Source organism: Delphinapterus leucas, chromosome 2 (genome assembly GCF_059928025.1).
Source record: "Delphinapterus leucas isolate spDelLeu-1000000601 "Yukka" chromosome 2, BTC_Dleu_Yukka2, whole genome shotgun sequence".
Taxonomy (NCBI): Eukaryota; Metazoa; Chordata; class Mammalia; order Artiodactyla; family Monodontidae; genus Delphinapterus; species Delphinapterus leucas.
This window is the reverse complement of record NC_143130.1, coordinates 153,649,455-153,675,223: the sequence shown is the minus strand read 5'-3', so window position 1 is coordinate 153,675,223 and position 25,769 is coordinate 153,649,455. Positions and strand designations below refer to the sequence as shown.

The 25,769-nt window shown below is 51.0% G+C and overlaps 1 protein-coding gene across 1 annotated transcript in view; it reads left to right on the top strand.

The window, feature by feature from the left end:
- The window catches only part of LTBP2 (latent transforming growth factor beta binding protein 2), a 99,596-nt gene that overhangs the window by 20,762 nt on the left and 53,065 nt on the right, over positions 1–25,769 (top strand). The gene's annotated exons all lie outside the window — the stretch shown is intronic.

The window sequence follows — 25,769 nt, the reverse complement described above, 5'->3', positions numbered from 1 at the left end:
TTTTTCAGGTTACTTTTTCCATTCGCTTCCTACTTAGGAACTTCTTTCTGAAATGTTTGAACCTTGTCTTGCTGAACTCAGCGAAAAAAGGATTTGCCCTCCCAGAGGAAGCTGGGAGAATCAGGGAGAAGAGGCTGACCTCGAGGCCAGGTCCCCAGTGGGGAAAGCTCAGGAGAGAAAGGAAAGGAGCTCAAGGTTGTCCAGCAACTCTGAAGCGGTAGGGGCAATGGAGGCCAGGCCAGACCAGGGTCTCAGTAAGGGGGTTTCCAGGGCCCTGGCCACCCAAACAAGCAGGTGGTTTCCGAGAGCAGCCAGGAGCAGAAACAACAGAAGGATGAACTTGGGTCAAGGCCTAGGGAGCCCCAAAGTTAAAACCAGAAGAGCCAAACTCTTTCACCAAGGCCTTAGGATGCTGGGGCAGAGATGGGGGGCAGAGCTAAGGGCCAGATGGACAATGCAGGGTGAACTGCCTGGGATTGGCTGTGACCAGTTGGGCAGGGCCTGAGCCCTGTTCCCATTGGTTCCGGCTCTGGGTCCAAGGTGGGTGGGCCTGGTGTGAAGGCACTTGGAGGAGCCCCAGAGGTGGCAGCTCCAGGGCCAGCCCCGGGGCAGGGTGGGAGCAGAGTCCTTCCAGCCTGGCTTTCCCCCTGCAAGCTCTTTTTTGGCTTGTGGGATTCATTCATTTTATAATGCATTTATCCCCTGTGTGCGTGCACAAGTGAGTGTTGGGGGTGGTTGCTTGGCAGGTCATTCTGTTCCTTGTACCCTTGAGTCAGAAGGCTTTTGACATCCCCTGCCCCATCTTCCCAGCCTATCCCGCTTCTATTTTTCAAGGCCCAGTCCCACTTCCTCCAAAAAGCACCTACTCCCTCATATCCACCAGGCTCTGACCCCCTGCAGCGCACACGTGGCACACACATCGCTGTGAGTCTGCACCCTGAGTCTGCAATCAGACGGTGTGGCCTGCGCCCTGGAAGGCAGCGCCTGCGTCTCACACTGGATTTCCCCACAGTGCCTCCTGCAGTCCCAGCTTGCAGGAAGTGCTCAATCTGCATTGCTTTCTGTCGCTCGCTCCCAACCGAAGACTTACCTAACCAAGGGCCCATTTGGCCCCGAACCCTCACCCTGCCCTGGAACCAAGGGCACCACCCGCAGTGGTGTTCAGAGTGCGGGAGGATGGGAGGCTCCATGCTTCCCCAGTGTCACGCTTTTCACTCTGCCTCGGGACAGTCTGTGCATTTGCTCACTGGACCAGGAGCTCTGTGAGAGCAGGGACTACTGTGTCCTCCTCTTTCATGAACATGTCCCTGGCACCTAATACCACACCTGGTACCCTGTAGGTGCTCAGTCAACACAAGTTGAATGAAGAAATGGACGAGGCCCGATGCTGGGCGGGGAGGAGGCTGGGAGGGAAGGAGGACCAGCTCTGTGAGGCTTCGGTCCCCCCACGAAGGTGTGCGAGAGGCAGGGGAGGGTGAAGGCCTGGGCTGAGGTCTCCGGCCTACAGCAGGGCTGTCCTTTTTGAGCTTCACAGGCTCCCTGGCCAGGGGCTACTGCAATGTTTTTAATGAGCTGCAGCCTCCAGGCCAGCCCAGTCTCTCTCTCTCTCTCTCCATGTCTCTCTCTCTCTCTCTCTCTGTCTCTCTCTCTGCCTTGGCGTGTCAATGCCATGAAATCTGGGAAAGTCCGAGCGGCCCACTGTTGGCCCAGCTGTGTTTTGCTTTGGGAGGCCAAATCCCACTTGCCTGGTGGTGTCAGACATTTCCTGTGAACTTGGCCAGCTTTCCCAAGCAGCCGCTGGACTCTCTCCTGATGGCAACTTGGACGAGCCCTTGGTGTCCAGATAAGGGAGTGACATAAATGCAGAGGGCATTCTTGGTGGGGGGTGGGGGACGGTGCAAAATGTCCAGGGAGGAGAGACACTGCCGGGACTGGTGATGGCCAGAGGCCACCTTCAGGAGAGCACTAGACAGAGGCCAAGAGCCTTGTGTCTCAGGAGGAAGACGAGAGGGAGGGGTCAGGAGAGTCTGGGGCAGCAGGCAGCACGCCCTGCAGAGAGCCAGACGTGGATTGATGTTGTCCAGCTGCAGCCTGGACTGGTCGCGGGGGGCCTGCTGACTCCCTCCGAGCCCGGGGCTCAGGCTTCTTCCCCAGGCTGGGCAGAGAGCCTACCCCACCTGTGGAGCAAGACCTAGGCAGCTGGGAAGGGCCTTGAGAGATTGGGGGAGGAGGTGGTTACAGCAGTCGAGGACCAGCAGGCCTTGGAAAACAGTGCTTCACACCGTGCTTCTCAGACTGAAACAGGCACAGGTGAATCACCTGGGAACGGGTTAACACGCAGCTTCTGATGCGGCAGGTCTGGGGTGAGCATCTCTAACGTGGTCTCCGGTGATGCTGATGCTGCTGGCCCATGGACCACCCCTGGAGGAGTGAGGTTCTGAACCTGGGCTTTGGATTCAGGGAATCCTGGAGTCCAATTCTGGACTTACCAGCTGTGTGACATCAGGCAAAATAGCCTAACAGCTCTGAGTCAATAGTCTCCACCTGGTAGGATTGCAGAGAGGGTGAAATGAGACCATTTGAGCAGAACACCTAGTAGGGTGCCTGATATGGGTTAGTGCTCAGTACATGTTAGCCATCAGCAGGCTGGTTCTCTTTGCCATGAGGACTTGTGTGGCAAAAAGCAGACAGAAAACTGGGGTGTGTGTGTGTGTGTGTGTGTGTGTGTGTGTGTGTGTGTGTGTGCAGACCAGCTCTGGGGAGAAGTTAGAGCCCAGGCCCAGTCTCAGGGGTGGTGTGATCCAGCAGTAGCACCAATAGTGGCTTTTGGCTGGCTTGGGTATTCCACCAAGGCCGTCTCACCAGCCCTATGGGGGAGGGGGGGAGGGAGGTGTCACAACAATTTGCCGAATGGGAGGGACCTCCACTGAGTTTACTCCTTAGTCTGACCGGAGGACCTAGAGGTGGAGCCCTGGGGACATCCTCGGCAGGCTTGATCGGCGCTTGGACAACAAGGGGCCTGGAGGACAGTGTTGAGGTGGACAAGCGGGGCTGGCAGGGAGATGCTGGGAAGCTGTGGGCCCCGTGATCGTGGCTCTTAGTGGGCTGTTCCCTGAGAAGGCAGCTGGGGTCAGCCTTCCTTTTACTGTCCCCGTCGGTCTCTCCCTCTTCTTCTCGATCTCCTCCTCCCTGCACACCCCACAAATTTAGCTGCGTAAAGCAATGCACATGTATTATCCCACAGTTCTGTAGGTCAAACATCTGACACGGGGCTCACCAGGCTAAAGTCAAGATATCAGCAGGGCTGAGTTCCCGGAGGCTCTAGGGAGAATCTGTTTTCTTGATCATTCAGGTTGTTTGTTGGCAGAATTCACTTCCTTGCAGTTGTAGGACTGAGGGCCTCACTTCCTTGCTGGCTGTCACTTGAGGGCCATCACATCTAGAAGCCACCCACATTCCTTGGCTTGCGGCCACCTTCCTCTCTTCAAAGCCAGCAACAGAGGGTGAACTCTTCATGTTTTAACTCTGCCCTCTGTCTTCCTCTTCAGCGGAATCTCTCACTGACTCTTCTGCCTCCTTCCACTTTTAAGGGCCCCCTGATAACCCAGGACACTCTCCCCTATTTTAAGGTCAGCTAATTAGCAACTGTAATTCCACCTGCAGCCTTGATTTCCTTTTGCCATTTATATACATATTCAAAGGCATAATACCAGGGAACAAAGATCACGGGGGTCACCCACACACTGCAGCCCACGCCAGTTGGGACCCTCCATCTGCAGTGTAATAGCTCCTCTTATCAAGGGCTTGCCACAAGGACGGCCCTACATGAATGATCTGGCCCCCAAAACCTTTCTGACATCTCCAGCATCAGCTCTCACCACTCGCTCCCCTCATTCGCTCTGCTTCTGCCACACTGGCCAACTGGTTTTTCCTCAGATATGCTAGAGATGCTCCCACCTCAGGGCCTTTGTACTTGCTGTCCCCCCTCCCTGGAGTCCTGTGTTCCTTTCCTAGGGCTGCCATAGTGAATGACCACAAACAGGACGGCTTAAAACAACAGAAATGTATTCTCTCACAGTTCAGGAGGGCAGAGCCCAAAATTAAAGTGTTGGTAGGATTGCTCCTTTGGGAAACTCCGAGGGAGAATCTGTCCTATGCCTCTGCCCTAGCATTTGATGGCTCCCTGCAATCCTTGGTGTCCCTTGGCTTGTAGCTGCATCACCCTAATCTCTGCCTCTGTCGTCACATATTGTGTGTGTGTGTGTGTGTGTGTGTGTGTGTTGGGGGGGTATTCTTTTTATAAGGACACCAGTCATTGGATTTAGGGTCCACCGTAATCCAGTATAATCTCCTCTAACCCTAACTAGTTACATCTGCAAAGACCCTATGTCCAAATAAGTTCATATTCATAAGTTGGCAGTTAGGACTTCAAGAAATCTTTTGGGGGGTCGGGGACCCAATTCAACCGACATTAAACCCTCTTCCCAGATACACACATGGCTTGGTTCCTTCCCCCTTCCAGGTCTTCTCTTCTCAGTGGGAACCCCACCTATGCTCACCTGATTTTACACCGCACACCCACAAACACTCCCTACTCCTATCCAGCTATTTTGCTCCACAGCACTAATGTCTTGTGTATTTTACTTATGTATTTATTTCTTACCTCAGTAAAACGTCAGGCCCAGGAGGACAGGGCTGTTATCTGTTTTCTTTGCCAGTGTATCTCCAGCACCTCGAACATGACGGGCCCAGAGTAGAGTGGAGTCAACCCTGCTGAGGGCAGCTTGGCTGTCTCCCCACGGTCTCTCCTTTACTCTCATAAGCCCTGCAGTGGGTTCCCAATGTCCCCATTCTGCTGACAAGGCTCCGAGGTGGGGGTGGCCGGCCTCTCAGGGGGGCCTTTGTCAGTGGGGAGAGGGAAGAAGGGCAGGGGTACTAGTGCAGCTCCTGCCGCAGGCCTGGCCTCGGGGGTGGGCACCGGGCCACTGGGTATGGGTGGGTGGCATAGGACTCGCCTCCCCAGCAGGACCCGGCATTGTTCAGCCTCACGTCGTCGCCACTCGGGCCCTCGTGGGCTTCCCAATGTGTGACCTTTAACCTGCTGTGGCGGAGGGTAAGCCCGCAGGTTTCCTGCGGGAGCGCGGCCTCCCCTCACCCCCAGGCCTTGCCAGGCCTCCTGCAGGGGGTGCGAGGACTCTGCCCCAAGGGGTGGTCTCTGCCAGTCTGCACTGGGACCCTCCGCAGGGGGGACCCAGGCATCCTTCCTGACAGAAGGGCAAGGCATTTGCCCAGGAGATGGATGACCTAGAATCAAATGAGGTACCTGGGGAGAGGGCAGCAGGTGCAAGGAGGCGACCCCGGCGTGTGTGCCGGGGAAGCGCTGGGCTTTGGAGTCAGGTAGTATTTAAACCCTAGTGTCCTCACAAACTAGTCGTGCAAGTCGCTTCGCCTCACTGAAACTCAGGTTCTCTGAAGTGGGAAAACGGATGCTCATCTCAGAGGGTGGTTTCGAGAATTCACTGAAATAACGCACATAGAGAGGTCAGTAGGGTGTCCGAAAAACGTGAAACGTCTTACCATGCCTGCGTACTCCCCCATGCCCATGGCAAATCAGTGAGATGCCCCGCTTGCCAGAAGGGGTTTTCTTCTCCAACCCCCAACCTGGGCTTATAGATGGGGAAACTGAGGCAGGACGAAGGTTGGCAGCTAGATGGTGGGCCTGCCCTGGGAACCCAGGAGATCCTGACTCTGGGCCAGTCTGAAGGCTTGCCGGTGTCCTCGGAGCCTTGCTCCAGCTGCGGCCGCCTCCCTCCCACTCCCTTCCTCCGCTCTGGGCTCCAGCATGCTGCCACACGACTTTGCTCACGCCTCTGGGCCACATAATCCCCTGTAGGTCCTCCCTCCTCCTTATTCCAGTCCCTCGGACCCAAGGCTATTCTCCGATACACCTGGGACCTGATGAGAGACCAGCTCATGCTAGGAAATCTTGGAAAAGTCCCTTGTCCTCCCTGGGCCTCAGTTTCTATATTTGTAAATCAGAAGCAACAAGTGGATCTTCTCTGAGGTCGAGAGTTAATGGTCTCAGTCTCTGGCCTCCAGCCTGGCCATTTTCCATCCCCGATGGTGAAATGTGCTTACTCCCCCTTTACCCGCTTCCAAGGTCGTTACAAGGACACGTGATGCCTTTCACCAGGGCAGACCTTAGCTCTCCCTGACGGTAAGCCTCAAGTCCTCCTCGGCAAGGCTGCAGTGGGGTTAATCAGCCTACATCTTTCATCCTGCGTCACCCGCTTCCTCAGGGCCACCAAGTGGTGCCTCTGTGCTGGGTTGACTCAACCCTACAATCCTGACTGAGTCAAGCTTTCAGGACCTCCGGGGGTTGAACGCCTTCCTTCATTTTCTTTTCTTTCTTTTTTTAATCTTCTATTTTTCTGATTTGTTTTTATAACTCTGAGCCCCAAGCTTGCCCCCTGGGGTTTTTCTGGAATTCCCCAACCCTCAGGATTTTCACTATACTATTTTGAAAGGATTTAGAATCAGAATATCCAATTTGGTTTCCAAACTAGGCCACTAACTAACCTCATGACCTTGAGCAAGCCACTTAACTTCACTAAGCCTTAATGTCTCTATTTGTAGAAAGGGAAGGATCATTCTTTCCTCTCTGGGAGGTTTCACCCACTAAAACAATGTGGGTGAAAGACTGCTTTGTGAACTGTAATGGGCCTCGCAAATGCTGGTTATTCCTGTTATTTTGCAGTCCTGACAGTGGGCTGGGATACTTACTTATGCCTTCTGTACATGCCTGGCTCAGTTTCAGGAGCAGCTTCTCACTGAGGCCCTCCCTGACCACCTTTGTAAGGTTTTAACCTTAGAATTAGCCTAAGCCACTGGACACAACACTAGGGGATGTGCTTCACGTCATAGTCTCTGGGACGGGTACAGCGCAGTTGTGCAGTGCACAACCCGTGCCACTGTATGTGGTGACCCTGAAACTGGCTCTTTCCCAAGAGGGAGATGTCTCCTATTTTCCTATCGTTTAATATTATAAACCCCCAACTTGAGGATGCCCTCATCTGGTTCACCTTTTAATTTCCACAAACATAACATATAATTTAATTATTATGTTTATTGTGTACCGTCTGTTTTTCCCCAAGTACAGTGTGAGCTGTTTTGTTCACTGACATATCCCCAGCTCCTAGAATGGTACTCAATAAATAATGGTAAGCACTCAATAAATAAATAAACAACCATCTACTGAATGAGCATCCCTGTCACCATGTATCCTCTGTTGCTGCCTGGAGCAAAGAAAGTTGGTCTCAGGTCCCTTCCCTTCTGAGCTGACACTCAGCCCATCCCCTGGCATGTTGTTGATCAGGAAGGGGGCTCTCCCAATCCTCCCAACAGGTGGGTACCTGCTTGCCCTGTGCCCCTTGGTCTCCGGGGTCTGGAGCCAGGCAGGCAGAGAGCAATGCTTCTCTCCTAAGGGTGACTGGAGCACAGCCAGAGCAGGGCTTAGCAAACCCTTAGGAATTCCAGGAGTCTGTCAGGGGCTGCAACAGCTGTAAAGGGGTCTCCTCCCAGTTTCTTCTATCTCTTGGGCCTTAGAAGAGTCCCATGCCTGCTCTTCCCTAGGGCTGTGGGTTTGGAAGAGGGAGGGCTCAAAGGGGAGTAGTCAGAGGGAGATGCTCACTCATGGGCCTCCAGCCAGAACAAATGGAAAGGCTTTTGTTTTCCCAAATCTGAAATCACAGAAGCCCTGCTGCTGCTTTCTGAAGACAGTAGAAGAGAACTGTGTCTCAGCTGAGAGCTTCCTTCACCACCCTGTCCCCCTCCCTGCTGTTTGCAGAGGGTTCTGGAAACACTGCCACTTTAAGGTTTGTGTAATGTTCCTTGGCACTTAACCCCTGCCAGCCCCACCCATCCCTGCCCAGCAGAGACTGCTTGGAGTAGCGGGGTGGGTCTGAAGCATTCCATTTCCACCGAGGAGGAGAAGGAGGCAGGCTGTGTGTGCTGGACCTTTCAGTCCCTGGACACACACCAGGAGATGTCTGTCCCATTCATAGTCTCTATGACAGGTACTCCAAGAATTGTGCAGTGCACAGCCTGTGCAGCTGTATGTGGTGACCCTGGACCTGGCTTCTTCCCAAGAGGGAAACGTCTCCCATTTCCCCCACAAAGCATGTTGCTTCAAGGCAGTCCTCTCCAGCTGGGTTTGGCTGCTGAGGCCCCTCCTAGGTTTCTCCGAAAGGGAGGTGGACCTCTGGACTTTGTAGAGTATTAACATGCACCTCTCTAACCCACACAAATACCCGAGGCCCACGGAGCTCAGGGCCACAGCTGGCCTTAGGGTACTTGAGTGTAAAAACAAAAAGACACAGGCTCTGGATGGACGCAGTCTTGCAATGCTTTCGCTTTCACTCTAGGCCGAGAGAGCCCGACAGAGGCCGTGAGGAGGGAGGGGCCGGTGTGCCTTCTCTCCAAGCAGCGGAGCCTGCAAATCCTCTTCCTTCCACCATGCTTGGCCCAGGGCAGACACTTCTGGGTCGATGAAGAGGCCAAGCTCAGGCCTCTTTATGCTCAAGGGAGAAAGGGGCCCAGGGCCTTCTAACACCTCTCCGCTCCCCATGCAGTGAAGTGGGCAGATTCCAGGGAAATGGTGTCTGCTTCCTGCATACTTCTCTTCTCTTCCTGCCTCTCGTATTGAAGCTTGAAAGTGGACATCTGGCCTGAGGTGGCCCCGAAATCTCTGATGGAGACTGCCTGACTCCCTTTTCTAGGACAATCCCAGAGCTGAGGGTTATCAGGACTCTCCCTAGGTTGGCTTCCAGAGAGGGCCTCCCTCCCAGCCCAGGCCTGGCCCCAGCCCTCTACAGATCTCTGAGATGAGAGCTGTTCACCTCCTGTTTGCCCAGAGCCGGCAGCCAAGTGATGCAGAAGCCAGGAGCAGCTTCGTCTTCTAATTCTCCTTTCTCATCATCACCACTAACAGGATTTATTGGCGTCTCTGCTCTGTCCCAGGCCTCGTGTAGGTGCTCTGCCCTCCTGGTTCTCCCCACACCAAAGTCACCAGTCAGTTACATGAGGCAAGTGGATGTTGCACAGATGCCTCTGGCCAGTTGTGTTGAGTTCAACGAGGGGAGGACAGATGGAGTGGGATGTGGGACGTTCCTGCCGCTGGGAGGGGGCAAGCTCCCAGGTGCGGAGGGCAGAGAGACTCCCCATTCTCCCCACAGCCCTGATCTTAGCCTCCCCCGGTGGTTATGGTGAGGAATGTTTGGGTTACGAAGGGTGGGATGAAGGCTGTGGTCCAGGTGACTTTCTAGTTCACAATAGGGTGGTGGTTCGGTTAGACTGGAGCGTAACTTTAGTGTGGTATTAGAACGAAGGTTCAACCTTAGGACTGTGGTTAGGGCGGGGCTAGCGTTACGCTGGAGTAGAATTTAGGACTGTGGGTTTTCTGAGTGTGGTATAGTTGTTATTTTAACCTACCATTGATGGAGCTTTATTGAGTCAGCCGGCCCTACTGTGCAAAGCACTTTGCAGGCGCCACCTCACTTGATACTGGGGACCATACGGCATAGTGGTCATGAGTCAGACCTCGGCTTCATCTGATTCTGTTGCTCCCCAGCCGCTTGATGTTGTGTGAATCTCTTCACTTCCATGAGTCAAAGTGGATAAAGTGCTGAGTCACGTAGCTAAGGGTTCAATACTTGATAGCTGAGACGCTTTCTTTTCTGTATCAGTCAGGGTTCCAGCAGGAAACAGATGGCACACTCAGTGAGGACAATTTGATAAAGGGTCTATTTGCAAAGGTGTGGACAGTGTCAAAGGAAACAACAAGGGAAGCAGAGTATAGGGAAGCCCTTAGCCCTGCAGGTCTAAGAGACAAGGGGTCAGCGGTTACTGGAACCCAGAGTAGCTCCAGCCACAGGAGAGGACCACAACAGGGCTGTGACCTCCGGCAGAGGAATAGAGCCACCACTACCCACAGTGGCCCGTCAGGAGGGAACTGGAGGATCAATACCTCCACTCCATCTGCTGCCCTCTGCCCTCTTGCTGGGGTCCCATGTGGGTTGAACAGGACTGGAAGACAGAGGGTGAAGGAGCCTCCTAGGGCCCAGAATGGGACAGAGAAAGGTCCACAGAGGCAAGTGGAACATCTCCAGCACCTTAACCATTCCTCACAAGGATCCTATGAGGAGGATACTCCACCAGGAGGAAACTGACAGGAAGGGCCATTCTAGCCCAGCTCCACTCAGGACTCTGGAACCCGTGCTTGTAGCCATTTGGCTAAGTAGCCCCGAGAGCAGGTGAGCTCAGGCCAGTGCAGAGCAGCAAGCTTGGCGTGGGAGCTGCCGAGGACTGGGTCAGGCAACGCATCTTGTGTCTTTTCAGGAAACTCCAGAAAGCTGGCGAGAGCCTGGAGGAGCTGTTGGGGCATTAAAACGTTAATGTGTACAGTTTCCAGCATCCGACAAAAAAAAGTAGGAACGATGAACATTTTGAGCTTGTGGCTGTACTGACCTAAGTCCTCTAGGATTTTTGTTTGAAAGGAAAGGTTAGGGAGAGATGAAGCCACAAGGTAACAGAAAGACAGTCAATGCTCTTTTTCAGATGCCCCAGGGGGATGCCCAGGGGTTGCTTTGTACGGAAGTGTGGCTGCTCAGTGAATGTAGCCCTCTGGGGTGGGGTGTGTGTGTGTGTGGAGAGAGAGAGAGAGAGAGAGAGGGAGAGAGACAGAGTGGAAAGCTGTGCAGAGAGAACATGCCTCAAAAATCATAATCATAATGGAGATTTTTCAGGCCCTGTGAATTCTCCTTTTGAGCTCAAGGTTTTCAAATATATATCAGGTTTCACCCCTTGTCTGGGATGCAGAGGAAGTTTCTGATTTATGGGTCCAGTAGTTTTTCCAGTTATGCAATCTGTAAATCTGCCCTCAGTTAATTAATTTGCCACTGTAAGCTTCCCAGGTGAAAATCACTTTACCAAAGTAAAGTGCTATTATGATAATATTAATAAAAAAGGGACTGTGAAATGTATACTTGTTTCCACTTGTGGAATTAACTGAATCAATGTCTCGGCATTCCTCCTCCAATCACTGGCAGGCACACATGTGCACACACACACCCCACCTCTGGAGAGGGGCTAAGGAGGAAGATTTAAGCCATGCTGTGTAATTTCCCAGAAAAGGATTAGAAAGGGAAAATGGGTGAAATGCAAAGTTGTCTGATGACCGAGGTTGTAAGATTGGCGGCTTAGGACCCAGAGGGGTGTGTCTGCGCGTCTATTTGTCTGTCTGTCTGCAGATGACATAGTGAAGATTGCTAAATGATTTCCAATAACAAGATATGAAAACACATAGTTCCTTTGTTAGCCACATAGCTGTGGTTTTGTGTCCGTGATTCAATGTGGAAGTGAGCAGCTGCGACAGGCATTTTGTGGGGGATTTTTTCCTTCTTTTTTCTCCTAAAAAAATATTTGTGAAAGGTCTAAAATTCAAGGAAATCCACTGCTTTTTGAAAAGAAAAAAAAATCCCCATTCCTTGCAAAATGAAGATCGCAAATCAAAACCTCTGGAGATACCATATTTCTGCTTCCAGCCAGTCGCCCACGCTCGGTTTCCTCCCGGAGCCTGGGCTCCTCACTGCTACCTAACGTGTCCACCCAAGGGTGCACCCAGCCAGCGGGGGTGGGGGGTGGGGGGTGGGGAGGGGTTGCATCAGAGGCCTCTGGAGGGAATCTGGTACTCCAAGGGGCGGGGGTATCCTCTTGAGACCCCAGCCAAGCCACACCCTTGAGGAACAAACTGATTCCACATTTCTTTCTTTTTTTTGGAGGTTCTTGGGTCAAGGTCAGAGCCCCTACAGCAGGCAATAGTGTGTGAGGGAGCAACTGTGGCATAATTGATGTCTTATTGTTAGATACGTCTGGGTTTGAATCTCAGCTCTGCCACTTAATAGTTATGCTGCCCAGAGCAAGTGATTTAACCTCACGAGCCTCAGTTTTCTCATCTGTAAGATGGGGACGCCTGCCACTAATAGAATTGTCGGGAGGATTTACTAACATATGTAAATGCATATACACACCTTTTAGGTGTCCTATGAATGGCACCAACTCTTATTTGTCCCTAGACTCTGGGATTACCTGAGCCCTTTGTTTATAGCGACAGCGGTAACTGGAAACTCTGGGAGTTTCCCCAGACCACTTGAAGGTGTTTCTGGCTCTGGTGAGGTTTCCTATCTTAGCCAAGGGTGAGCAGCATGTTGGGGAATGTCATCCACCAGAGGTACAGAGCTCAGACCTTGAGACCCCATCCCAGCACCTCCCTGCCCGGTGGTGATAGCGGGCAAGTAAACAGCTTCTCTGTGCCTCAGTTTTCTCTTCTGTAAAATGGGGAATGATAGTTTTTATAGCATAGGTTTGCACTAATCAAGTAAAGCGTAAAAAATCACACTCTCAAGCGTAAAGAGCCTAGTAAAAATTTTAAAATGAAGTGCGTGTAGCAGGTATATGGCACATAATTGGTTGGTAGGTTTGGGATGAGCGAAGGCTTCTCAGATTGGGCCCCCAGGTCTTTTAGAAATCTCCTTTTGTTTATGGTCCTGGGGAAGAGTTCCAGGCCCTGGAAGAGCAGGCTGGCTGAAGGCTGCCAAGACTTTGACCAGCCCCTGAGAAGCATATCCTTGACCCAGGCTCCAGCTGCCTTTGTCTACAGTGGGCCTGTCCGGGTGGGGTAAATTCATCTGAAGTCACAGGCCTGTGTTTGCTGTCCTATAAGGCAGGCCAGCTAAGCTGTGTGTGTGTGTGTGTCTGTGTCTGTGTGTGTGTGTGTGTGCGTGTGTGCATGGACGCGTGCGCTCGCCAGGGGTTGGGGGAACATACATGGAAGGAAGATGGGTCCCAAAGACCACAGGCTGGGAACTCGGGGTTCAAGAGGTGGGCGTCTCATGGCCCATTTGGTGGTGGTGAGACGTACCAAGTTCTTCATGGCTTTGGGAAGTGGTCCAAACTCAATCCCCTCAGCCTAAAGTTCTCTCCTCTGATCTGTAGCACTTTCCAGGTGCCCATACGCCCTGACTCGTGTTTTCTTTCCCTTCACCTCTTCACCTCTCCAACCACTTCCTTTTTTCACTTGCTTCTCTGTAACTCATGCAGCAGCAGCTTGCGGTGAGAGCGAGGGTGCAGTGCTGGGAGGAGTGTGATAGACCTGGTTTGAATCCTGGGTTTTGCCATTCATGGGACACGTGAGCTAGGGCCAGAGACTTACTGTCTCTTCACCGCAAGTGCTTCACAGGTGCTGTGGGGATAGTGAGAGCCGCCTTGCAGGGCACTGGGGACCTTTCTAAAGTGATGTTTGTTCCGTGCCTGAGTTTCCGTAAACAGAACAGTTACTTGAACCAGTGGGTGTGTGTGGAGTCCTGTGGCTCCACAGACTTCACTGCCTCACCTCTGCCTCACCCTGGGGACCACAGATGCCCTGAGAAAACGTCTGGGGGGCAGGGATGGGGGAGGAGAGCACTCTTGGCCAGGCAGCTGGGCGGTCAGGGTGGGTGGGAGCTCCAGGGAGGAGTCGTCCATGATCGCCTTCCTAAGAGACCATTTTTAACCTTGTTTTCCTTCCTGGTAAAAACACCTTCCTTCAAGGCTTCCCTTTTATACGTGAGACCCAAAGGATAAGGCTCTAAAGCTCAGACCCAAAGCGTAGCTCTCAAGCCACGACATAGTGTAGAGGTTTAGAGCACAGGCTCGGGAGTGAGGTGCAGATGCAGGCCTCCTGTGTCGGATTCCCAGCTCTGTTAGTCATTGGCTCTGTGACCTTAGGCAAGTTACCTAGCAACTGTGTGCGTCACCTGTAAAATGGGGATGACCACAGTACCTACTTCCTCATATGATGACGACGGAAGCCGCTTATATACCTAAGTGCTTAGAACAGTACCTGGCAAATAAATGTAGCTATTTGCTGTTATTTATTGTCATCCTTGGCCCTTCCTTTTTTCCCTTTAACCAGACACACCTCCGTACCCCCTGAACACCATCACCAGCACATTCTTGGATTTGTCCCTTTGCACTCGTGGTTCTCTCGGCCTTGGGTGGACTCTGTCCTCCCCATGCCTTCCTCCAGCTAACGTCACACAACTTCTAGAAAGTCTTCCCCAGGCATCCAGACCCAGGGCTACACCTGTGTAGGGAGGCCTGGAGCATCTTGGCCAGGCAGCTCACCTGACTACCTGCTGCTTTTTCACTCTTGGATTGTAGGAGACACTCATGTGCAGGGTCTTCTCCCAGGACCACTGTGCATTGGGGGGTGGGGGTGGGGGGGTGGGGCGGGGTGGGTTGCACCCTACACAAAGGTCAGGAGATGAATGGGGCTACACTCTAGCCTACGTTCCGCTTGCCCAGCCCTGGCACCATGCTGCATCAGCCTGAAGGAAGCAGGGCAGCCTCTGTAAACTGGCTGCCCAGGGCCCCTTTTCTGATCCACACAAAGGAACCAGGTGTGCCAGCCCTCCCCTGCCTCCTGCTTCCCTGCCTGGATTGTAAGCCCTCGGTGGGCCAGATGCTTTTCCCTCAGTGCCCATGTGGGACCACGCACCATCTGAGGTGCTCACAAGTGGACCTTGGAAGTGGTTAGATGATGAATTCATGACATCCAGGTTCCCCACAAGCTGACACGTCTTCCTGGGGGAACTTGGAGCCAAAGGCTTCAGACTGCTCATTGGCCCTGGATGGCTGTGGAGTGGGACCTGGCCTGGGCTGGGGAGAAGGCTCCAGTGAGGCCAGAGTGCTGGGAGCCACAGAGTTCAATGTTCAATGTGATGACTATCTGGGGGGTGGCAGCTGTCTGCCCAGCGCTGTGATGACTCCATGAAGGATATAAAGAGGGTAAGGGGCTTCCCCGGTGGCGCAGTGGTTGAGAGTCCACCTGCCGATGCACAGGACACGGGTTCGTGCCCCGGTCCGGGAAGATCCCACATGCCGCGGAGTGTCTGGGCCTGCGAGCCATGGCCGCTGAGCCTGCGCGTCCGGAGCCTGTGCTCCGCAACGCGAGAGGCCACAGCAGTGAGAGGCCCGCGTACCGTAAAAAAAAAAAAAAAAAAGAGGGTAAGATCCAGTCCCCTCCTTTCCCCTCTCGGGGTCTGTATCCCTGGCCATGCTGCAGCCCTTTGGGTGGTCTTGCTGGGCCCAGAAGGAGGCAGAGGAGCTCCTGGAGGGGCCCTTCCTTTATCTCCTTCCTGGCTGGAGGGAGAGGGCGATTGCTCGGCAGTTTGACACTTGGACAAAATGAAACTTATGTAGAAAATGAAGGGCATTTCCTGGGGCCCTGGGCAGCCCTTCAGGGCACCTCCTCCTCCCCTCTCTGCCCCCTGAGGTGCCCTAGGTGTGATCCCAGGGCCTGGGCAGCCCACTCCAGCTTCCTGCCCAGCACCCTGGGCCATCCAGGAGAGAAAAAAGGCAATGCAGAGTCTCAAGGAGCAAGGGCTGGGCGGCCCGTGAGGCAGGCCGCTCAGTGGCAAAGCGTTCGCAGCTGACCAAGGCATGAGGGGTCTGGAGGGTGGAGGGGCTTGATGAGGTTCAGAGGGGTCTCTGGACACCTGGGACACTGAGGCAGCACCTACGTAATGCTGCTCTAGAGGTGGGAGCCAGGCCTCAGGCCCGGGCTCAGTGTCCCACAGACAATGCCCCAGACGTGCACAGCTCCACCAGCCTCCGCCTCTTATCTGCCTGCAAGGAAGCAGGGTGCTGTGTTCTCTCCCCAGCTACTGGGCGGAGCAGGGTGCAGTTCTGAGCAGGCGAGGCTCCCTGGGTTCTGCCCCCTCCCCACCCTCAGCCTGGCAGGGGCATCCCCTGGGGTCTGTGAGCCCGAGCTCCGGACCTCTCAGACCTGGCTGTGGCCACGGAAAAAAGCTAAAGGTGCAGACCTCAGAGCAGGGGGATATGACTCACAGGTGGCCGGGGGGGGTGGACCTCAGGCAGACCGGTGAGGCCGAAGGGATCGGGCAAGTGGGCACAGCAGGACCGGCAGCAGGAGAGGTCTTGAGACATGTAGGGGAGGCCAGCTCTCGGCCCTGCCGGGAGGGCAGCAGGGTATAAGGGTCCCAGTGTTGGGGATGCCGCAACTGTGTGCCAGGCAGTGGGAAGGGGCTGGGTCCCCCAGGACTGCCCCACTGAGCATGCCACCCTACTTGTCTCTCAGATGTCACGGGCCCAGAGCCCCGCCCTGAGAGGAATGGCTGCTGCTTCCTTTCTGGCACGGGGTGGGGGGGTGGGGGGTTAGAGGCGAGGACCCAGGTCCTCGATCCCAAGGACAAGGTGCTCAGGCCTCTCCAGGGACCACCATGTCGCCAGGCAACCCTGGCTTTTTAGACATCCTTCCTCAGGCCATGCTGAACCCTGCTCCCCTGTGACCTGGTCCTGGGTCCATGTCTTCTGGAAATCCAGTCTCTTTCCTGCCACATCCTCAGGACAGCAAGGTTTAAAAGGGTGCTGATTCCCCTAGGCCAGGACAGTCAGGGAACCCAAGTGCCTGGGGACAAAGAATGCAGTGAGGGTAGCCAGGGAAACTTTTAACCACATAGCCAAGATAGACTTTCTGGGTTCAAATCCAGAATCCTCCATTTTCTATGCTGTGCTGTCCAATGCAGTAGCCATCAGCCACAAAGGGACTATTTAAATTTAATTTAATGTAAAACTCAGTCACACCAGCTGCATTTTCAAGTGCTTCAAAGCCACAATGGCTAATAGCTAGCATATTGGATGGCACAGACTATAGAGCATTTCCATCACCACAGGAAGTTCTACTGGACAGTGCAATTCTAGATGAATGACCTTGGACAAGTCCTTAATCTCTCTGTGCCTCAGTTTCATTTTCTGAAAAACTGGGGTTAATAACAGTACCTAGCCCCTTAAGGTGGTTGTGAAGATTAGATAATATATGCAAACAGAACAATTAATACACAGCACATAGTGCTCAATAAATGTTCATTATTACTGTCTAGGACAAGAGGGGCAGAGTTCAAGTCTTCCCCTCCTTACAGTGACACCTGGGAACCCACCAACCTGGCACCTCTGATACCCAGAAGCTGGGGAGTGATGGCTGCTGTCTTAGCACAGCCTGGGCCACACCTGCTCAGGCCCCCAAACTATGCATCACCTAGAATCAGCAGGCTCCTCGCTTTGTGCCAAGGCCATGGTGTCCCCTCCTCTTCGCCCACCAAGGCTGGGTGCCCCCTTGTTCCCTGCCGGGGCAGGGCAGGTTTGCAGCGGGGGCTGGAGCGTGATGTCTGGAAACACTACCTTGGGACCCTGGGGATTAGGCACAAGGGCCACCTGACTGTGGCCTGGGCTTGAGGCCTGGACAGCGAGGAGGAGAGAAGGAGCAGAGCTCTGCGAGGGCTTCCCCCTGCCTCTCCAGGACCCAGATTCTCAGGGGAGACTGAGCCACTTGGGAGGCGCCAAGGTGTGTTCAATTGTAATGAGCTGGGCCTGCAGTTACAGGAAGGCCAGGAGCAGGGATAGAGTTCAAGGAGCGCCTCCTGTCTTGGTGCTCTCTCCCTGTCCCCTCCTACCTCTCTGACATCTCCACAGCCTCTTTCTTGGTCTGCCCCTCAAGCCTTGCTTCTCCCCAGCCCCCCTCCTCTGCCCTTATTTATTCTCTCTTTGCTCCTGTATTTCTCAAAGTGTTTCGGTGTCAGAGCATCTGGCAGTCATAAGGGATACCATGAGCTATCAATGTAATTAATTCCATAATTAGAACTGGGAACAGTTTTACTAGCAGAAACTATGATGATCGTCTGTGTGTGCAAAATAAAAACCCGCTATAGGCACACGCACGTAGCCATGTAGACAGCAAGCTGTCGAGTGAAGTGTGATGGGCTGTTGCCACGTTTTCCCGTCAGTATTCCTTTTTGGCTTGTCATTTGCTTTATCGCATGCTAGCGGGCAAGTGGTAGCAGGCACCAAAGGTTGGAGACAAATTTATGGGAGCAAAGCCCAACACGGGGACCAGTCTGTTCATTAACACATTTCCCTTTTTGAAACAGGCAAGTGTAAGCAGAGTCCAGCAGTGGAACTCTGAGTCGTGGTTTGTTATGAATACTCTCCCTGAGTAATATGGTCCCTGCAGCCGCACCTCTCCACCAGGACTCCCTTGACTGTGTCTGCAGACTGTGTCTGCAGCCTCTCTCCTGAGTGCTGCCTCCTGGGTATTTCCATCTGCTTCTGAGATCCATCCTGAGGCACCAGCACTCACCATGTCCCAAACTGAGTCACTTCTTGGATCACTCCTTGAGATCTTGGAATGTCCTCCACCCATTTGTCTAAGCCACAGCTGGGAACTCTCTATGTATTAAATATCCCCTGAATCCCTATCCTCTTCTTGGTCCCATCCTTGGTCCCTGCTAGCCTTAGAGCACAGCCAAAGCCTTCCAGCTGGCCTCCAGCCCTCCCCTCTCTGGTCGATCCACCACCAGGTAATCTTTCATCAAAGTAATAAACATTTGAAAAGGCCCATCCCATCATGTCCTAGACCTGCTTGAAGACCACCTGCATCTCAAGGCTAATGTATGGCTCCCGCTGTACCTCCACACATGTGCTGGGATGCTGGTTCCTTTGCTCAGTCTCCATTGGAGCAGAGAGGGCAAGAGAGTCTTTGCCACCCTTGGACCTGGATACCTGGCACGTGGCAGGCATTCAGTAAGTGTTTCTTGAATGCGTGAAAGAGGGTGGGCTTCTCCAAAATCTCTAGGGACTCCCCCTTACCCATTCAGTACAGCCCAGACACCTCCCTGATATTTCAAGCCCTCCACGATATGGACCCGAACCTATTCTTCTTTAATCCCTCACAGCCTCAGTGAAATGGCGTTAGAGAAATGACAAATGGTGGGGTGGCTTGAGGATGAACTTACCTTGTTTGGTAACCTGGCTTCTGCACTTAGGAGTTCTGCGACCTTCAGCAAGGTATAGAACCTCCCTACCCTCTGTTTTCTTGACTTTAAAATGGGGGATAATGAGTATCTAACTCTTAGGGTTATGGAGAGGATTCCATGAGATAATGCATGTGACACGCATTGTTGGCATGCAGCCCGGCACAGTACAAGCATTCATTAAATTGTAGCACCAGTTTCTTCCCCATCCATCCACTTCCCACTCCCCACCCCGCCCAACACACACACACACACACACACACACACACACACACACACACACACAGGAAACCACTTATTAATTCTCAGGGTATCCTTCCAAGGTTGCTTTATGAATATGCAAATAAATTCATGCTTATTTTCTCTATTTTCACACAAAAGTTTACATGCCCCACACCAGGAGTCAGCAAACTTCTTCCACAAAAAGCCAGATAGTAAATATTTTAGGCTTTGTACAACATATGGTGTCTGCAACCACTCAGCTCTGCCACTGTAGAGCAAAAGCAGTTTTAGACAATGAGTGTGACTGTGTTCCAGTTAAACTGTATTTATGGAAACAAATTTGAATTTCATATCACTTTCTCATGTCATGAAATATTATTCTTCGTTTGATTTTTTCCAACCATTAAAAAGTATAAAAAACCATTGTTAGGTCACAGTCTGTACAAAAACAGTCGGTGGGCCAGATTTGGGCTGTTTTTTCACTTTTCTTTATATCTTGGAGAGCTTTTCTGTGGATGTAAAAGGGCTGCATCTTTCTGTTTTGAGGGCATAGGACTCCATCCCGTGGATGTCTCTTAGTTTGTTTAACCAATCCCCTACTAAGGGACACTTAAATTGTTTCTATTCTTTACAAAATATTTTGCTATTACAAAACAGTGCTACTATGAATAATCTTGTTCATCCATCATTGTGGACGTTTACAAGTGTCTTAGGTCAGTTCCCCCTAAAGGCGGAGCTGGGACGTGAATTCAGGTGTGTGTGTGATTTACTCGGGGAGGGCTAAAGGCGGGAGGGAAGCAGAATGGAAAGGCGGAAAGAGCCAAGCAAGGATTGGTCCCGGGAAAATCAAGCCAAAGCCTAACAGAGGGCGGAGCTTGGACAGCTGTCCCACCTTGAAGCAAGGAGGCGGGGCTTTTAAACTTCCGGTTCAGTCAGTCATTGGCTTCGTGGTCATGATGGTGGGAGGAGCTTGTCAGGTGGTTGTCTTCCGTCCGGAGCACAGCTCAGGGGAAGCCAGTGTGGGGTGCACCGGCCGCAAAGGGGACTGGGCAGGGCGGCAGCAGTGCCTACCACAGCAGGTGTATCTGCAGCACCGCCTCGGAGGTGGACCTGCAGGGGCAAAGCATTGATACATTGCGGTGTGGATAGACATTGCCAAATTGCTCTCCAAATGGGCTGTGTCGACTTACATTCCTACCAGCAACGTCTGAGTGTCTGTTTCTGCACAATCTCACCAAATTAGTCTATTATTAAACTTTTGGATTTTTTGCTAATCTGATGGACTGAAAAATGCTATCTCAAAGTAGTTTTCATTTGCACATCCCTTAGAATGAGAAAAGTTGAGCCTACTTTCATGTGTTTAAGAACCATTTGGGGCGGTGGGAGCATCTCCGCTCGCCACCTGGGGACCCGCGCCGCGCTCCCCGACCCCGCCCGCCCGACGCCCATCCCCCCGCCCTCCGCTCGCCCGGGTTATAATTGCCTCTCACCACCCGTAGGGGTTATTTTGGGGGTGGTTGGAGGTGGCGGCGGAGGCGAGGAGGGGAATTGTGTCTCCTTTCCCGGGACGGGGGAGCGGCGTCGGAGGCCACGGTTTCCAGGGTCCCTACCTATGGGAGGAGTACTTCCTTCTTTCCATTGACATCAAGCTTGGCCATGGGACTTGACCAAAGTCAATGGAAGATGAGAAGTGATATAGGTCATGTCTAAGAAGAAGCTTTGGAAGCCAATGCATGAATTTATTTTGCTCATTTTCCTCTGCCACAGGAAAAACAGGTGCCAGATAAAGACTTTTTCTTTTGCCAGGATTCCAGAATGAAGATACCTGTAAACAACCCAAAGTCAACATAACAAAAATGAGAAATATATTTTTGTTCTAGTAAAACAGTAGTTCTCAAAGTGCTATCTGTTGAGCCCAAGACCCTTTAAGGGTTAAAACTATTTTGATAATAATACTAAGTTCCTTTTTCATTGTGTTGACAATTGCACTATGGTTCATAAGCCATGGTGGGGAAAACTGCTGGTGCCTTAGGAAAAGTCAGTGCAGTTCCTTCAGACTGTGCTGTTTGTCACCATATATTTATAGTAAACAAAAAAAAATTATACTTGAGAATGTACTTGATGAAGCAATGAAACATTAATTTTTTAAAATCTTGATCTTGAAAAAAAAAGAAACGTTTGGGTTTTTTTTTCTGTGAACAGTTCATACTCCTTTGCTGACTCTTCTTCTAGGGCTATTGGTTTGGTCTGTCTTTTCTGTTTCTAGGAGCTCTTTAAATATTATGGCGATTGGTTCTTAATCGTGATATGAATTGCACATATTTTTCCCATTTTGTCTTTTGTCTTTTTACTTTGTTTAAAGTCATTTTGGCCAAGCAGAGGTTTTTGATCATAGGGTTGGTTGTTTGGACAAGTAAATGATATGTTATGTAAAACACCTAGAATGACGTCCACTACTTGGTAGGCACTGAATGGACGTTATTCTCCTTCCCTCCCTTCCCTTCCATTCTATGCTTCCTCCAGCTGTGCTCATTATCCTTCCTTAAATATGGCCCATGCTTCCCACCTTCACGCGTCTTCTTGTTACTTTTCTTATCTGGAATGTCTTCCCCCTCATTTTGGACTGTGAAATTCCTACCCTTCTCTTAAGCCCCAGCTCAAATGTCATGGTCCTGCTTACATCTGAACTCCTGTACCTCTGTTAGCCATCAGAGTCCACCTTGGATCCTAGTAATATACACACATTTATCATGCTTTTCCTGAGCCTCAATTTCCTTACCTATAAATTGGAGTTGCTGGGGAAAATAGAGATTTATTTTTATTACAACATAATGCATGTTTACTGTAAAACTGTAAAAAAAAATTTTTTTTTACTGAAAAAAATCTAAAAATATGGAAACATAAAGTTTAAAACAGTAGTTACACATACCTAGGCATTCTCATCCCCAAGGGGCAGCCACTGTTTACAGATCCTTCCAGACCTTTCCTATGCCTATATAAATATCTGTAGGGAAGAGAGAGAGGTTTTTCTTCAAACAAAAACCTGGAAGTATTACTGTCCATATTATTCTGCAACTTACTTTTTTCATTCAATAAAATAACATGAATAAGATGATGTATTTAAAGTACATCCTTCAGTGCTCTGTCCATGGGAGCTGTAATTATTCTATGTACTTTGCAGTGATGTTTTTAAACTTTCTTTTGGCAGCAGAACACTTAGCAAACAAAATAGTATGTGGAAACCCAGTTATCAATTAGATAGAGTGGAGCCACCAGACTAAGGTGAAAGTGGGTGGGAAGGAGGGCACGGAGCCCCTCACCCACTCGTCTCCCCATCACTGTTTGAGAACCTTAGTGAGTTGGGCAGAATATGGGGGCACCATGTTCAGCTGAGTGGCATTATCATGGGTATGCACTGTCCAGGGAGTTTCCACTCAGGTCTGAAGATCCCAGCCAGCTGGGATGGAAGGTTTTTTCCCAAGTTAGTTGAAAGAGCCGGAGAGTCCTCAGGCCAGAGCACATCTTGGTGGATCATACCCAGTGGCTCCTCCTTGGCTCCATGATGGTCTGTGATGAGAGTTTTCGTTGGTCCATGAAGAAATGAAAAAAATAAAGTCAATGAGGTGAGATTTCCAAGAAGTTAAGCTTATTCAAATATTTCTTATTGGCATTGAAATGTCTTTTCTTTCATAAAATTATGGTGGTAATAATTGGGAGTTGTGCGTGTGTGTGTGTGTTTTAATGTCTTACCTAAGTAAAAAGTTGGCAACTTTATGTTGGTCCCCTACATTTGTTTCAAAATTTTACTGATCCATGAAATCCTGAAGTCTAGAGAGATGGATGTTCCCATCAATTGCGGCAGCTCTGCCAGGACCTCCTTGGAACAATCCCAGAGAGATAATCTTGGGCCAGGCGAGTCTGAGAGCCTTTATGCCATCCTTTAACGAAATCGAAGCAGTTCTTCCAAAGCTGAGAGTGGACAGAGCCCCGCTCCGGGGACTTTAGTCAAAGAAAGTCACCTTCCCAGTGCAGCTCTCACTTGCCTCTGTTGCTACCACTCTCTAGGAGCCAGAGCTGAGCTGAGGAGCTGAAGCCCTTCACACATGAGGTGGGGGGCCCTCCCTCCCTATCCACCTCCAAGGACTGGTCTGGGGTTTATGAAGGGAGATAGCTGACTCTTTAGAGGGGTTAGGGCCTATCAAAGAACCAAGGCTTCCTTCTTGACTTGGCTGTGAGCCTCTCAGAAGGTAGGACTTTCTGATTTCTATCGTTTAATCCGAAATCCTCATCACAGCAGTAGATGACAATGGATTGAGCTCAGAAGGCTGTGGTTGTTAAAAATGTATTGACACCAGATTAGTCACTTGGCCTTTTATATGTAAGGATGCTTGGGCAGTATAACAAGATATTTGAGGTGTCTTTGATTCCTCTTAGATGAAGAAGAATTTTTAGTGGCTTGGGGAGAGGTATTTTGTCTGAACTATAGCTAGCACTTTCTTTTCTTTGTTCATGTGATTTTAAAGTTCTGGCATAGTTTTCAACTTGTGACAACTTATTTATATTTTCAAAATAATCACACGGTGTCACCGTTGCCCTTGGTCCTCACCATAGCCCGGTGGGGTGGGTGTCACTATTCCTGTTTTATTGATTAGGAATCTGAGTTCCAGGGGATCTCAGTGACTGGTCAAGTAGGAGGCAGAACTGACATCTGCCTGGCCAACTCCTGTCCTCTCTTCTCTGTACAGACAGGTCCTTTCTACAACTAGGGAAGACATTTTTTTTCTTCTCTGCAAAGTTAAACCTCTGGCCCTTAAGGGATTTGAACTCAGTAATCTTGGGGCCATTAGCATTGAGTTCCAACTAGAGAAACAAGTGATGGCAGCAGTAACAACAGTGACAGCAAACGACCAAGAAAGAACCCTTTGAGTTTCTACCTTGACCAGACTGGAGAGCTCTTTGTCAGCATCAAGTTCAGAAATGTCCCAGGTGGTCCGGGCAGAACCTGAACTACTCCCTTTAGCTCCCTGGGTGCTCTGTGATGCCGACACTAAGCTGAGCCATGGCACCGGCTTGGTGCCACCAGGAGGAGACTTCCACCGACCCACCAGCTCACTTACCTCTCACTCTTTGGTGAACTCTTGGAAGCCATTGGAAGGATTGTGCTTTCTGCTGTAGCTGGCTGTGCTGACCTTCTCCTCGGAGTTAGGAGCAGGTGCCTGAGGGTGGGGCCCCCAAATCTGGTCCATTACAGCTCCCAGAGCTTCTGGGGTGGCTAACGGACCCTCTCTCTCACTCCAGCCCTCAAACTCGGGGAGCAGGCTGGGGCATGTTTGGGGCTGTCAGGGTGAGTATTTGCTGCTGGTCGCACTGGAAGAAGCGCAGTGGTGAAGCTCATGGGAGCCAAGTCCCAGGCCAACAGGGCTGGGGAAGGGCTGGAAGGTGCCCAACTCTGACACCCGTGCTGCTCTGGCTTCTGCCAGGAAGGGATGAGAAGGAGATTGCTCATGGCCTGGACACCCGGGGCCAACAGAACAGGAGTAGGGACGATGGAGGGACAGGGTCCCAGGACCCACTTGGGCAAAGAATCCAGTGGAGAGGCTACGGGTGGGACCTACGGGAGGAAAGAGCACCACCCCAGGCCTGAGCAGAGGCTTCTAGGCTGAGTTTCTGTCATGGTCTGGGCTGCTCTGTTGGGTGGCACAGGAGTCAAGCTCTGCTGGATTGGAGTCCTGGGGCCTGATTTACCTGTTGTATAACCTTGGGCAAGTAATTACTCTCTCAGCTTCAATGTCTACAATGTGCTCACACTCACCACAGTCCAGACACTGTCACGTATACAGTGGTTCATATACATTTTGACAGTGACAGAGTATTTACAACAAGGCTGCCTTGTAGAATGACCTGCCTTATAATAAACACATAAAGGACCGTTCAAGTTTATGAGCAAACAACTCAAATAGTTAAGACATCAAAGGACATGAGCAGAAAATTTTCACAAGTGGTAAAGAGATGTATGAAAAAAATTCAACCTCAGAAATGATAAAAAAAAAGGGTAGCTAAAGCAACATTGAAGTATCATTTACGATAAGGATGATGAAAAATTAATAATACACTGGCGAGGCTGTGTATAATATAATAATGCTGGCGAGGCTGCACTCTGAATGGGACATTTATACAACCTTTCGGAGAGCAGTCCTCCAGTGTATACCTAGAGCCATAAATGTACCTCTGATATGGTCATTCTAGTCCGCAGAATTAATCCTAAAATAATAAGCCTTTTCAAAATGTTTCTTATAAATATTTTTCAAATATACAGAATAAAAACAGTTTAATGGATCCCCCTATACTAAAGGAATATTTTAACCGAAGAAAAAAATCCATTATGCGTCAGGATGTCCACAGTTAAAAATTAAAAAAACAATCTAAGTATATAACAGGAGAATGTCTGAATAAATTGTGATTCATCTTCACATAGACTACCTTGTAGCAATTAAGATGAGCAATATGAAAATTGTGGAATTGTATAAAGTACGATCTAATGTTAAGTGAAAAATCAGAATTTAAGTGGTATCTGCAAGTGAGGACAACAGCGTAAGAACATATACTTGGCAAAGGTTGAAAGGA